Here is a 15,590-nt window from a genome sequence, read left to right as displayed (position 1 = left end):
AAAACTTACCAAAAAATGACATAACGTAATTCGAAATGATAGTTGCCTTTTTTCAAAGCCGTGGCTTCTTATCTCACTTTCAGAAAACGTCTGGTATGATTACTAAACTTTTCTATTTGTAGACTTCGATGTCCATAAAAATCATTTATTGTGAGAGTTACCATGGTAACGAATATATACTGAAGTCTGATCTGATATGCAATGAACCTTATCATTGCAAATGTCAAGGACAAGGATATTTGAAAAGAACATATCTCGCCTGCAGACGATCGCAGACGAGTAATTCAACCACGGTATGAAAGCTCTTGACAAGTAGTTTAATATGTAACTAGTCTCATCTGCACCTTTCTGCGCCTTTTGATGATAGAAAAGTTGAAATTTTGTAATAAAAACCATGAAAAATGGCTCTATTTCATTAAACTGAAATGATAGCAGCATAGTATGTTTGAGAAAGTTGTGTAGTTTTTAATGATGAAAAACTTTGTAGAACATGAAAAACTCATATAAATTGATAATATATGTGTTTTCATACAAAAACTGGTTTTAGGGCACCCTTTTCAGAAAATACATTATATCATGAATTACACTCAAGTTACGGGAATAGTATCTTCAGCAAATTTGTTTGAAATAACCTTCTGAACAACTTTGTCGAAGTAACTTAGCTCCTATGTTTTCTCTGAACTAAAATAATATTTTTATCTCACTTTTAGGGGGATTAATCACATAAATAAAACTTACCAAAAGATGGCGTCTATCATTCTGAACAACTTTGCTGAAGATACTGTACCTAAAAAACCACGTTCCTATGAGTTATTAATTAAGAGCGTGAAATTGCGCTTTTGAACCACTGTGCGTTGGTTGGTTTCTGAGCTGTTCGGTGCGGTGCGGTTTCGGTTTCAGTTGTGTCATTAGATTATGAGCTGTCTGTGGTTGGAAGTCAGTGTGGGACCCACCTGGTTTGACCTTTCAGGTGGAACTGGTTGAAAGACAGACCGGGCATTGTTTTTGGCTACATTCTTTAATGTCGTTTTTTTTTCGTCGCGCAACCTTTTCGATTGATGTACCAAAACAAGAATTCGAGTACAAGCTCAATTTATACAATGGAAATGGGCTACGTCCTTTGGCATTTTCGATTGCCAACCAACCGAGCAAGGAATAGAATCCACGATGGTTCGTCACTTGCATTGAATTATTAAGCAGCCGTAATGATTTTGAATTTATTGAAGCATCGCAGAGCACGTGAACCCAGTCGGTTGCTATTTTGCCATGAATTGTATAGGCATTTGACCTAGAATTGCCATTCTGTCAATCACAAATGCGTTCACGAAGTGCTGAGAATAGCTTTTCGACAGTATCATAACTAAAAATTGTTTGTTTTGACAGTTGCGGAAAAGATATTTGTGCTATTTGGCATTTTAATCGTATCGTATAATCTATAGATTTGAGAATGGAATAATGTGTTTTCGAATTCATTCGTTTTTTTTCTTTCCAAATTAGTATTGATTGTAAATTGTTCTGATCTAGTATGCCACTTATTACAGAACTTGAAATACCTTACTGCGTCAGATCAATTTGATCATTGAAAGTGATTGTTACCGCAAGATGTAACATCGAATGTTGCCAATGTGATTCCTTAATTGGAGTCAATTAACTCATAAAATTAAAATGCAAATCAGATTTCCTGAATTAACTATCTTATTTGTAATGCTATCTGTAGATATAAATTGTATGCATAATACAATTGGTTACATAATTGCAAGCAAATCGATTCACTGCTTCAACATGCATACTTGTACCTTAGCACATGAATGCTGACATATAATTCCAAAAAAAAAACATACTCAAACAATGGAAAACACGCGTGCACCCGACAAGAAAGAGATAACAATTTTTGTTGCGGAACACGAGTTTCATAATAAAATCATCCCAAACGATCCGGTTTCTTCAGTAGTCAAAGTACGAAAAAAAAACCCTAGCACCATGGTTAAAAGGCAAGCTAATTTTTATGCCATTTCGCTACGATCCTCCAATCGGGACGCTCAGTATAGCCTGCACCGGTGTACGAAGATTTATTTCCGCTTTGTTTCGGCTGCTTTTGGCGTTCGTCCACATCGTCAGGCTAGACTAGGTTTGGGTTTTTTTTTCTTCATTAGCTTCCCATGTCTCACCTATTAGCTTCTATTGCGCGAATGAGAAAAAAATGGTCGGTTTCTGTTCGTGCCGCTGACCGTTGCCGGTGGCTACGCCAACTCTATCTACTGGGAAGGATAAGCCATTGAATTGTTTCTTTATTTGTTCGTACACAGCACAGTACTGCTGCCACCGTCATCTTCTTCATGCGTGGAACCGTGGAAAATTGGTTTAATCGGTAAGTAAGTGAGTGGAACATGGAGTGCATGTTTTTTTTTCTTTCACTTCAAAGCAAATCTTACGGAATGGTGGTAAAAGTAACCGAAATTCAAGAGAGAAAAAAACGAAAAAAGAGTGTTATCGAAATAATTGTTTTCTCATGTGCATATTTCATAACGTGTTGAAAATACAATACAGGCAATCATTAAAAGATCACCTCAATCGGAAAGAGATGAAAATTGGTTTTGCAGCAAATATTTTGGTTTTGATCAATTTAGCTACAGTACTTGCTTTAGGTTTCATAAAACACTTATCAGTTTCACATCGTGTCGCGTGAGGCCTCCAGACTACCGGTCTCCTGAATAACTCAATTTTACGACTTTATGAAAATGTAATTTCCTCTATACAGCATTCGAACAAAGTTTTCTAAGTATTTACTTATTAATGAGTGTCATTGCGAAGAGCACTTGCCGCAAGTTTGCGAGCGATAATTTCTATAGATAAGTATAAGTTCATGCTTATCCATTTATTATTGCTAGTGCAATTGTTGGCAGCCATGTCAGATCTCAACATGTCTAGACGATTCTGCGAGTCTGAAGTTGCACATCGATTTTTCAGAGATGGCTAAACCGATTTTTACAAACTTGAATTCAAATGAAGTGTTTTATAATCCTATATGAATCCTAATTTCATCGAGATCCATTTTCCGTGTCTGAAAATACAAGGTTATTAGAATTGAATTACCATTGCCATTGTTATTTGCAAACTTTACAACAACCATAAATAACACAAGAAGATAATTATTTTTCTTTTTTATATTTTCAGGTAAACACGTGGTTCCAATTTAATCTGTACATAAAGGTATATACAACTTTTAAAACAATCTATATATATGGGACATTCCACGCAAAATCAGCCACCCAAAAAATTTTTTTCATCTATTTTTTTTCGGTAAAAATTCGATACGTATTTTTTTATTTCAATATGGTACGTGAAATTTTCGAGATATGATTTTTCGAAATTTCACGTTTTCGAAAAAGAGCCTTTTTTCAACAGTCTATACTGTAAAATCTAATAATTTGTTGTTCAGTATTTGAAGTTTTTGACCACTATTTTCGGTACTTTCGGAAACGGGAGCTGATATGGCCGAAGCAGATTCGTTTGCCCAGTAACTATAACAAACTACAATTTGAAACAGTTTAGTTTCGCTTATCAAGATAAAATTCAATTGTGTTCTATGCAACACACAGAACCAGTCACACAGGCATTTTGCGATCTCGCACCGATTAGAATAGTAAATCAAACTCTAATCGTCGGGGTTCGGTTCAAAAGTCGCTTTTAACTGTGATGGCATATTTTTTCGAAAGGGTGATTTTCTCATACGTATAGGATTTGATTTTCAAAAAAATCACAAAAAAATTGAGACAATTGATGCAATCTTTATTGGAATCGATAGAACGATTAATGTAATTGAATTTTTGAAAATAATTTCAAGCAAATGTTGGCCGCGGTTCCGCTTTAGATGACCCATGCGCAAGGTCCAATTTTGGCACACTCCCTCCAACATATCGGCCGGTATTTCACGAATAATGCCACCGGCGCATAATCCACACCAAACTGGTTTTTTTTGGGATACATTGGTAGCTTTTACAAGGCTTCTGGCTGGTCTTCACTCCAGATGCGGTAATTTTGCTTGTTGACGTATCCATTCAACCAGAAATGAGCTTCGTTGCGGAACACAATTTTTCGATAAAAAAGCCACAAGCCATTCACGGGTGATCTGTCGAAAACAGTGTTGCCAAAAAAATCTATTGAAATCAGTATATAAATTCCGTAACATTCACCTTTTTCGCCCGAAATGGTTCCTTTCAACTATTATCTGTTCCCAAACCTCAAAAGATTGCTCATCAATAGAAAAATCAGCACACGTGGAAAGACTTTCCAGAATCAAAAAGACAAGTGGCACGTTCCCCTAGTTAATTGGAGATGTGTGCCTTGCCGTGGCTTCTTATCATTTTGTTGATGGGAAGGCAAGAACAAAAAGAACTTAGAAGGGAAATGTGAAGTGAGCGAGGTGAGAAAACAGCACAAAAAAAAAACAAATCGTTCTGTATTCACGAAAGGATGCTGAACGATTTGTAGGTGCCAAAATGCACATATAATAAAACCTCAAACCACCGAGATGATGTAGAGATTTTACAAAAGCGACACCATTCTGCTTCCCTGGAAGAAGAATTCGCAATATGTTTGAACAGAAGTAAAATCGGCACCCCTTAAGGCATGCCAAACAATCAGCTGAAACCTTTTGAGGGAGAAACAGAAGGGATTCATTCACTCCAACCCTTCTGACTATTGCTCCTCACCATGTTGGGTGAAAAACGATAAAATATCCTTTTATTTTAGCTCTCCATAGTCCATACACAGATTCAAACATTTATGGACAACCAAAAACCCGGATACGTAGTTGCGTGAATACGAGACAGTATCTAAGTATCTGCTAGTCATGCAATTGTTTTGTGCCCTGATGGCTGCGATGTTTATTGGATTAGTTCCGCATTATCTTGTAGAACTCTGATTTTGCTTCAATTAGTTATTTGGAATTCACTATCAAGACAAGAATCTTCATTGGCTAGAGGATTCATATGGCAACCAGAGGAAAACAATTGCTAATCTGCTTACTAAGCAAAATACAACTTCCAATTTCAATCCACAACCTAATGAAGATGAATGGGACCATTTTATTAAACTAGATCCTGGATGTGCAATGTAGTGTTATAGAAGCGGAAATTTTCCACTAGCTTATTGCTACATTCAACGTACAGAAAAGCTTATTCTTTCACCGTTGAAGTGTCAATTTTAGGCGTTATCTCGTTACCCGCAAATTTGTTACGAAATGGACAATTTCATCGAGTAGGTATGTGCTTTCATACTGGCTGCTGAGTACGGGTTGTTGAGGATGGTTAAAAAAACAACAACAACAACAACAACAGTAGGTGATGAAGTTGTGGAACAGTCGACCGAATGTAAATTATGTAAACAGCTTTGATGCTGGTTTCAGGTTGATAGTTGGCAACGTGTAGAATGGTGACGTTGCTTGCAAAGCATGTTTGTGCAAATAATCCAGCATGCTGGGCGCAGTTTGACAGGGCGATAGTTTTCTTCCTGATTAATGGGGCGATGCTTATGTTATTTACTTAGCTCCCGACAGGTTGATGAATGCTCTGGGACAATAAGGTTCCCTTTTGTTGTACTTTATTGGAGATTAATTTTGAATTGATTTCCAGTAGTCGAAACCATTTCCAATTGATCATATTCCGTTTGCCGATGATATCCAAGGATATTACAAAACTGTTCGATATATTAGTTTAACATGCAGACGACAAGCGTGTGCTACTTTACAGTGACAATCCACATAAATTTTATATCCCTACAATTTGCGAACAGTTGTTGAATTGTTAATCCGCCCATATAGCCATCCAACAAGCGCTGGCCGGTGTTGATGATGCAGTTGCGAGTCCTCTGGTGAAGACTGTGGTGCAATGAGTTTGCAATATTTATGACGATGCTTGCAGCAACGTCGCTGGCTTCAAATTGCACAGGAAAACACAGAACTCACCGTTTTATGGACGTTTTTATTGTACGGTAAAATTGTGCCACATTGCGGTCCGGCCCCCGTCAGCAGCGAAATGCGAGCGATGATTTAAGTCTCGTAAAACAAATTTATTGACACTTTGGTTTAAACTCTGCACAGATTTGGATGGAAAAGGATCAGTGTACACTGCTGCGCTGTAATGTCGATTTGTCGTGACGGGAAAATCTATTGTGCAGCCACCCACCCATTAATGGTTGAATAATTGATCGGACTTGTACTGAAGTGATGAATTTCTAAGTGATAAAACAGCAACTTCGGTGCTTTGAGTTAACTGCCACTATAAACGTTACCGCAGATTGACATCATTGTAACAATTATTACGTTCAGATTGACTATCGCACGTACATAGAATAGCTACGGGTAAAATTCGTACACCAGAACCAGAAAAGTATCATTATGAAAGCAAAAGGCTATCAAATACCATAATATCCTAACATGAATCAAAAAGAGAAGCAGTTATGGTAGAGTTCTATCATGATCTATTGATCGTGTGGTTTAGTGATGCTTTGTTTTCTGGCATGTTACTGTTGTCAATAGGATCCATTGTTCTGAAAATTACAAAAGTAGAGTCACACTTAGCACAACTTGTTCATTTGGATCACTTCAATGGCGTTCCAGTGACCTTTGTCTAAAGCTTGCTTCATTTAGAATTGGAACAAAGACAATTGCCTGTATTTCAGTTATTTATTATTGTATTTAAGATCTTTTTTATACAAATGTAGCGTTTTCTTCATACTTTTAAGAAAAAATACGGATAAAATTATTCGTCACGGTTTTGAAGGAATTCTCGAATTTTTCCTGTAACACGGCTCAGTAGGCGGCGCACACCTTCTTCGTCCATCGTTTTAGCTATCTTATTCCACCAGGTCGTCATCTGATTGATGTCTTTGACAACGTTTCCCTTTGCCTTGAGTCTCCTCTTCATGATTGCCCAGTATTTCTCAATAGGGCGGAACTGGGGGCAGTTGAGTGGGTTAAGGTTTTTCGGAACAAACTGGACCACTTTCTCTGCATACCATTCTTAAACGGCTTTGCTGTAATGACAGCTTGCCAAATCTGGCCAAAACATTACAGGATGGTCGTGGGATCGAATGAACGGCAAAATTCGTTTTTGGAGACACTCTTTTTGGTATAGTTCCGATGTCATTGTCTTATTTGTAACGAAAACTTTCGTTTTTTTGCCGCAGCTGCAAATGCCCGGCCAAATCATAAATTTTCTTGCAAATTTGTCGGCAAAAACAAATTTAAATTTGGCTGGAACATCCCCCCGAGCCGTTGCCAAGCAAAATTTTTGACCTGGGATTTGACCGAAGTCAGCCTTGACACAGGTTTCATCGTCCATCAGAAGACACCCGTTGAACTTGGTCAGCACCTGGTCATATAGTTTCCGAGCACGAATTTTGACCACACTATTCTGTTTCATGGTCCGATTTGGCTGTTTGCTAGCTCGATACGACTTGATTCCTTCCCGGAGTCGAGTTCTCTTCACGATACTATGGGCAGCACCGAATTTTATGGCCAAATCACGGTCCGACAGATTAGGATTCCTCTTAATCGTCTTCAAAATCTTACCACGCAATTTCCGGTCGTCAGTTCGACTCCGACGATCGGCTTGAGGCTTCCGAATCGTCGTCAATGTTTTCTTATACCGTTTGATAACGCGCCATACGGTATTTCTGGGCAATTTCAGCTGTTTAGCTAGCCTAGATGCAGACCACAATGGATTTTCCAAATAACTGTGCACAATTTTTTTTCCTTCTTTCGGCTTCCATGTTGATTGTTTACAAAGTACAGTCGATTTTCGGAATGTCAAAAATCATACGTGAAGCTGACAAAATTCCCGACACGTGGGCGCCAAGAGCTTCCAAATCCGTCCACCAGGAGCGCCACAATATGAGCAAAAGTTTGTTCCAATTCTAAATGAAGCAAGCTTTATGACACTTACAATGTCTATTTATGGTGCGTTGTTATTAATAGGAATGTTGCAACGATCATTCACAAATAGCACCAACAGACGGCATCCTTTAGGAACGAAAAAAATCAAATCCAACATAATACAACTGTTCAATCTGGGATTTAAGAAAATAAAATCCATCGTTGTCAATTTTAAAGTCTACAACAGGACTAGTAGTAGTCCATGAATGTAACTTTACTAGGGAATAAAGAATATCCGAAGCATACGCGGTCGGTTCCGGTGATGGTTTGAAAGAAGATGATCGTTTAGTTTCGATTCATATTGATTTCATATGAATAAATTAAAAAAATTATGAATAAAATAAAATAAATAAAACCGTTGGGGACTAAAAAAATATTTACTATAACTATACTGGCACTGGCCCCTCCCGAAATCAGAAACAGAGACTTAAAAATTGTCGGGTCTAAACGATGAAAAAATTAATCATTTTTTCGATTTTTTTCCAGAACTATTGATCAACAAAATAAATTCAAATGTTTTGCATGATAAAAAGCATCATTCGAACAATATTTTGTAATTTTTTCATGGAAAAATATTGAGAAATAATTGAAGAGATATTTTTGAGGACGCTTCTTAAAAATCATGATTTGCGGTGTTCACTGTATCCCAGCGCAGACTGATCAGAAGTGAACAAATGTACGCAGCATAGTTTGAGAAGAAGTTTTTCTAGACCCCAACGTTTTTATTCGATTTTTTTTTAATTTTTTAATTTCAAAGTGAAAACTACGATATTTCACGAAAAAATTCGCCATTTTGTAGCTGTTAAAACTCCCCAAACTAACAAACAACGAAAAGGAAAACGTTGGGGTCTGGTTTTTTATATGTAGAAAATGTGTGCAAAAATTGAAAAAAATTGGTGCTGTAGTTTTTGAATGACGATGGACACGGACTTTCAAAACCTGCTTTCGAGAAAAATGTGTTTAAAGTTTTTTGTCTATAAATTTAATGGTAACAATTAATTACACCAGTGAGCCCATAGGGTCTAAAATTTTCAAAAAAATATGTTTTTTCTTATTTATTACTAGCTGACCCGTCGAACTTCGTCTGGTCTGAAATAATTTTTTTTAATTTATGTTTTCGGACAGTAAAATTGTCTAACGTTAATGTTTTATTCTATTTTTTAAACGATTACTTGGCCTACAATAAACTAATTGCGACAAATTCATCTCATCTTTCGAGCCAGTGCATTGAACAGAGATTGTAGATCTCTCTCAAACTAATGGATGGAGTTGAACCCCATTTTCAAACTTGAAGGGTGGAGTAGAGATGACCAAATGAATACTTCATATTGATTCCGCAAATTTTCAAAAGCTGCCCTCGCAACTTGTTATTTGTAATTGCATATTAAAGCTTAATTGTTGACTGAAGACGTTTAAAAATTTAAAGCAAATCCCTGGGATTATCGGAGGGAACCAAAATGTTTTGAGCAGTTTTCCATAAATTGGCTCACCGCTGGTCTGGTGATAATACTTAGTTGTGCTTTATAAATGCTCGTAGAATGGCAATCTCAGGATCAATTTTCGATTCACAATTTAGCAATAAAATGAGACATTCATCTTGGACATTCGAAAGTTCAAATTTCCATTTTATTAAATATAGTGTCCATTAACTTTTACAGGAACGCTGAATTCGTTTAATAATTGTATCAATAGCCGTCTCACCACCACATAATTTTCCTTAGTATTCGATCTAAAATTAACGAATGGCGTTGAGTTCGGTCTTGAGATCAATATCAGAATGAATTATTTTGAAAAATGGGCAATTCTTCTGTTCTAGCGGAGTGAACATGATGAGTGATTCTACCATTATTCTTGGTATGATTTGGCTGAAGCAGCTTACAAATGTCATGAATAGCATTCCAAAACAGTTTTTTTAGTAATCCATCCTTGAAACTTTACCCGAAATGGCTAAACGAACTTCAGCATGCTAAATGCAAGGAAAATCTCTTTTTTTGTTTCGATTATAGAGGTTTCAAACTTAAGATCATTCGTTTCTTCGAGCCAGGAAAATTCTATGACCCTATGTTCGGGGTTGGGAAACGAACCCAGATGGATTGTGTGAAAGGTATCGACTTACCCATCACGCTATACCCGTCTCTGTATCTGACCTCATTATTTCAACAGCAGAATTCATTTATTGATTTATACAACTCACGCCCATCATGGCTAACATTATTCATCTAACTGATTACATTGCACACAATGCATCTATTGGTAAACGATATCAGAACTTTTGATCCTGCTTACGGTATAGCTAGAAAAACCATATGCGTTCCACTATGTCATTTGGCATAAGCTATGAAGCACGTGTTTCAAAATGACGAATATTAAGGATCAAGCATGCATGTACAGTTTCCACCCAAAACTACTCGTTGCGCGCCAAACGATTTTCCAACGATCTAGTATTCTTTTCTTCAACGGCGAAATACTGAGCATCTCGTTGCGCGCCAAACATCCGTCGTAGATCTAGTAATCATTGACGACTTTTTCAACGGAAAATTCCATTGTCCATACAAAACAACAATCTGGATTTTTCCCACATTTCCGGCAAGTTTTCTTAATTTTTTTGATGTGCGAACCCGGTGGGGATGAAAACTGATCAAACAAAAAAATAATCATGTAAATCCGTCCATCCGTTCTTACGTGATGCGATTACAAAGAATGATCTCTGCATTTTTATATATACAGACTAGCTGACCCATCGAACGTCGTCTCGCCGAATTTTTTTTTTGAATTTATGTTTTCGGATTGTAGGACTGTCAAACGTATGCAAGCGTATGAGTAATGTCAACAATGTGTGCGTAAAAACAAATTCCGGCGCTTCTTTTCCTGATTTTAATCAATAAATCTTCCATACGCTTGGAAAATAAACCAATCAATTCATTCTGCTTAAAATTGCAATTCAAGAAAAGCGAAAATCTAAGTCTAAAACTCTTCCGTTTTCTTTAAAACTACTCGAGTAAAATTATTTCAGTTTCAGCTTACACTTCCACTGACACATTTGATTAGCAACAAACACATTCCTACATGGATTCTATAAGTAAACCCGCAGAATAGGAACCTTTAATTGAACACGCTAAAGGCAATGGATATGGAATGTTGTCGTAAAACTATTTATTTTTTTTATTGCTTTTGTTACAGAAAATATTTAGTTTTGTTTACTTTGTATAGCGCAATCTAATACAAATGCATTGAAGCAGTGTTGCTAACTGTTTTGTTAGGGGATTAAAATCTACATTCATAAAATAAAAGTAATTTTCCATCAAACGTTGGTGAAACATTGATCAAAGCTGATATTTCATCCAAAAAGACAGGCTTAACATTCATTTGAGAATAAATTATCGTTAAACAGATTGTTTGAAACTCAATCGTGTAAGCCACTTTGATAAACTGGTTGCTCTGCATATATGAATACATAGATCTATGACATACGTACCCAATAAAATGTACGTAATATATAAATCACCAACAAAAGTTAACCTGGTTTACTCTTGACCCTTAATGTATCTTTCCATTATTTTACTGATTACTTGGCGGCGATGAATTCATCAAAAAAATTGTGAATATGTTAAAAGCTTTTGTTACGCAAAAATTAAGCGAATGCACCGATCTAGATATCATCTTTTGAGTCAGTGCATCGAACAGCGATTGTAGATCAGTCTCAAACTATAGTATATAAAAAGTGAACTACATATAGGAATAAAAAGTGAAGCAAAAATAACTAACATGACTACTCTAAATTGATTCCGCAAATTTACAAAAGCTGCCCTCGCGACTTGTAGTTCGTCACTTCTCGCTAGTCTGGTGATATTATTTAATCGTGTTTGATGAATATTCGTAGTGTGACAATTTCGATTAACAATTTAGCGATGAAACTTTTTTTTTACTTTTAATTTAAAACTTCTGGTCAGTCAGTAATTATTTAGTAAATTTTTGACATATCAGAGACTCGGATGTTTCGCATCGCTAAGTTCGACTCCTCTGGTAGAAGGTAAAAGTTTAGGTGCGAGAAACCTTCTTCTTACTTAAATGAACCTTGTTACGTCGAATTTTTCCGAACTTTTCTTCAAATCCTTACTCTACCTTGAGTACTATGGCTCTACATTGTTCATATTCTTTCTCCTCTCACAATCTCTAGTTAATTTGATATTGTTAATAAACCGAAAGATAAAATGAGTAATTCATGGACATTCGAAAGTTCAAGTTACCATTTTTTTATTTTAAATATTGTGTCCATTAACTTTTAACACTGCATTCGTTTAATAGTTGTATCAATACTCGTCTTATTATTCGACACCACATCATTTTTTTAGTACCCGAACGGTGGAGTGCGGAACTGAGAATCTGTATTAGAAAGTTTTGTATGAAAATAATGTGCAATTCTTCTGTTATAGCGGAGTGAACTTGAGGAGTGATTGTACCAATATTCAGCTTATCGTTCCTGACAATGTATAAAATCTCACAACTAATGGTTTTCAAATCTACCAGAATTACCCCACGCGAACGAACTTCAGCATGTTAAATGCAAGGCAAACCTCTTTGTTTGATCTCATTATTTAAACAGTAGAATACTATCATAGATTCGTACAAAAATCGTTCTATAATGTGATTTGTTCAACTCACGCCTACGATGGCCAACATTAATCATCTAACTGATTACATTGCACACAATGCATCTTCTGGTAAACAATATCAGAACTTTTGATCCTGTTTACGGTATAGCTAGAAATCTCATACGCGTTCCACCATTAAATCATTTGGCAAGCAATAATGTTGATACCCATTTAAGCACGTGGCTCGGAATGACAAATCACATGAATCAAATATGCATGTGAAAACATCACACAAAACAACTCGTTGCGCGCCAAAAGATTCTTTCAACGATCTAGTATTCCTTTCTTCGACGACCAAACACTTATGCAACTTGTTGCGCGCCATCAATCGTAAATCTAGCAATCATTGGCGACTTTTTCAGTGGAAAATTCCATTGTCCGTACAAAATAACTTCATTGGTTTTTCCCACTTTTCCGGTAAGTTTTCCTAATTTTTTTGATGTACGAACCCGGTGAGGGTAAACACTGATCAAACAAAAAAAAAATCATCTCAATCCGTCCATCCGTTCTTACGTGATGCGATTACAAAGAATGATCTCTGCATTTTTATATATATACTAGCTGACCCGTCGAACTTCGTCTCGCCCAAAAATTAATTGTTCGAATTTATGGTTATGGATAGCAGAATTGTCAACCTATGACTATGTGGGTAACGTTATTCTCCGTTATCTTTCTAACTACTTAATCTACTATCAACGAAATTCGGCACACATTCGCTTTAGCCTAAAACAGGAAATATCACAAAAAATTAGTATGAAATTCTTCTGTAAAGCAAAAATTGAACAAATTCACAGATTTCTATTCTGAACAGTCCATTTTTTTAGGAACAGGTGCTCATACGTTAATGTTCGCCCGACAGAACAACAAACTTTGAAGCAGTTTCTTATACACAAAAAAAATATATTTTTGCGGCAACGGTCTGTAAAATATTATTTTTACTGAAAGATACTTAAAATTTATTCAACTTACGGTCATCTATCTACGGAACTACTGAATTTCGGAAAATCCTATGTAAAAGTTACGATACTTTTACTGACATGGTCTGTGAACTCTGAAAAGTCATTTCTCTTGACGAACTCAGTTGACAACGTTTTCCAATATTCGGAAAATTTATAAAAAATAATGAAGAATTCCAGTAATCATAACTAAAATATTCAGCAGAAATACAGATCTGTCAAATAACATCATTTTCGGACGTAAATATGGGAACATTTCTAGATTTGTAGAGCAAAAAATATGGTGCAAATTGATTGCTGTTCACAAAATAGATAAAACTGATTCCTGGCGGTAAGTTTTCATTGAGTGAATATATTCAAAAAGCCTTCTACAACTGTTTTAATTCCGCACTCTTAAAATATGAAGGGTGATCTTACTTTTACATGCATTGAGCATCCGAAAGATATTTGATTCGTTTTATTTGTATAAATAATTTCTGGAGAGCAAATGTAATTCAATTCATTCATCACACGCAAATAAATTAATTATACGGATGGAGATATATTTTGAAAACCAAATTGCTTCTTTCTTTCACAGATCTACAAAACTAAATTTACAAAAAACAGTAATACTTTGCGGGTCAAGACGTTTACATAGGAGTTGGGATTGTTTTGTAAATTTCGCCGAACGTCGGTATTGAATGATGAAGAAGTCAGTAGAATTATGACAGATCGAAGTTCAGTGGAACTCTACTCTCTCATTCAGCAAATCAAACTTTTACTGAATGGATTATCGAATGTGTTCAGCTGTTTGAAAGTCAGTAAAACTGCACCGTAAAAAAAATAATTCGGTGTGTACAGTTTTTAACAGCGAGAAAGTTTTCTCAGAATCTGTTCTTTACGTTCAAGTTATCAAAAAGCGTACCATGCGTACTTTAGAGCTCTAATATTTAGTGGATATTTTCAGGTACTGCGGAACTTTTGATTACTTGGAGACGACGCTTAAATTTTAATTTGATATTAATCTTACCAGTTCGATCATTCTTCACAGAATATGCAATATGAAATGACAGTCTCAATATTCTTTATGGTAATTATCTTGAACATTGATATCTAATAACCACTTACTGTGTGCGCTTAGTCTAATCTAAATAATTAGAAAGAAAAAAGGCAAGGAAAATCTCTTAGTTTGACCTTAGAGCTTCTACAGTACCAAACGATTTTTTCAATGATCTAGTATTCTTTTCATCAACGGCCAAACACATATGCAACTCGTTATGCATCAAACACCTATCGATGATCTAGCAATCATTGGCGACTTTTTCAGTGGAAAATTCCATTGTCCATACAAAATAACTTTATTGGTTTTTCCCACTTTTCCTGTAAGTTTTCCTAATTTTTTTGATGTACGAACCCGGTGGGGGTAAAAACTGATCAAACAAAAAAAAATCATCTCAATCCGTCCATCCGTTCTTACGTGATGCGATTACAAAGAATGATCTCTGCATTTTTATATATATAGATATAGATATATAGATATATAGATAGAAGATAGATATATAATAGATAATGAAACATTTCAAGAATGTTTTGACAAGTTTTGAAGTCAATCGAAGTAGAAATCTTGGGCCTGTGCGACGAGCTCTTGCTTCTTCGCAGAATGAGATAGCCATAGATAAAGGTCCATAACTTCCAGAGTTTCGTTCCAATAGGTTTGAAAATTTCACAAAATATTCTTGAAATGTTTTACTATAAGAAAATATAAAAAAATAATAAATGATTTTTCAAAAGTGCTAGACCCTACCCGCCCCTTAATTTAAAAGTGGAATTATTTGAAAGAGAGTTCAGAAGCTTTATTTAATGCTTGAAAAAGTGTACGATTTTTTAAGTGTACGTACTCAATGTGTATATGCTCAATTAATTTTTTGCAATAAGAAACTGTATATGCTCAATAAATTTTTCCCAATAAGAAACTCCGAGTTACAACGGTTTGTAGCTTGAAGATATATTGAAGACGGGTGCAAAGTTTAATTTTAATGGGAGTATGTGAGGTCAAACGTTTCTGGA

At 35.8% G+C, this 15,590-nt stretch overlaps 1 protein-coding gene across 1 annotated transcript in view; it reads left to right on the top strand.

Annotated features, from left to right (window-relative positions):
- The window catches only part of LOC131430665 (uncharacterized), a 140,569-nt gene that overhangs the window by 72,071 nt on the left and 52,908 nt on the right, over positions 1 to 15,590 (top strand). The gene's annotated exons all lie outside the window — the stretch shown is intronic.

The sequence above is a fragment of the Malaya genurostris genome, chromosome 2 (assembly GCF_030247185.1).
Source record: "Malaya genurostris strain Urasoe2022 chromosome 2, Malgen_1.1, whole genome shotgun sequence".
In the NCBI taxonomy this organism is placed as follows: Eukaryota; Metazoa; Arthropoda; class Insecta; order Diptera; family Culicidae; genus Malaya; species Malaya genurostris.
The sequence above is the reverse complement of the archived record's forward strand: the minus strand, read 5'-3'. Positions and strand labels throughout refer to the sequence as shown.